The 471-nt window shown below is 41.0% G+C and overlaps 1 protein-coding gene across 1 annotated transcript in view; it reads left to right on the top strand.

The window, feature by feature from the left end:
* Positions 1-471, top strand: part of RNF121 (ring finger protein 121) — a 69,109-nt gene that overhangs the window by 65,107 nt on the left and 3,531 nt on the right. The window lies entirely within an intron of this gene.

The following is a 471-nucleotide window of genomic DNA, read 5'->3' as shown; positions in this document are numbered from 1 at the left end:
TATGTAAACGGTGTTCATAGCCTGGCAGATCAGGAAGGAGCCTGAAGCTGCACTAGGTGCCCCAAGGTTGGAGGGTCACAGGAAGAGCATCCTCTAATTGGATTCCTCAGTTTCAGAATCAGATCCCCCTGAATAACTCTTCTTTAAAAAAAAAAAAAATATATATATATATATGTGTGTGTGTGTGTGTGTGTGTGTATGTGTGTGTGTATATGTGAGTGTGTATATGTGTGTATGTGTGATTCCTTCTTTTTAAAGAACTAGTTCTTAGGCCTTACTAGCTTGATATGTTCACTGCAGTATTCCTAGTGCCTTTTGTGTGTCCATGCTATGTACTGAGTTGTGTCCTCCCAAAATTCATCTGTTGAAGCTCTAACCCCCAATAAGATAGGGATTTTAGGAGATAATAAAGATTAAACGTGGTCATATCATAGGGGTGGAGGGGTGGTCACATAGGATTGCTGGCCTTGC

The sequence above is a fragment of the Myotis davidii genome, unplaced genomic scaffold (assembly GCF_000327345.1).
Source record: "Myotis davidii unplaced genomic scaffold, ASM32734v1 scaffold1377, whole genome shotgun sequence".
Lineage (NCBI taxonomy): Eukaryota > Metazoa > Chordata > Mammalia > Chiroptera > Vespertilionidae > Myotis > Myotis davidii.
The sequence above is the reverse complement of the archived record's forward strand: the minus strand, read 5'-3'. Positions and strand labels throughout refer to the sequence as shown.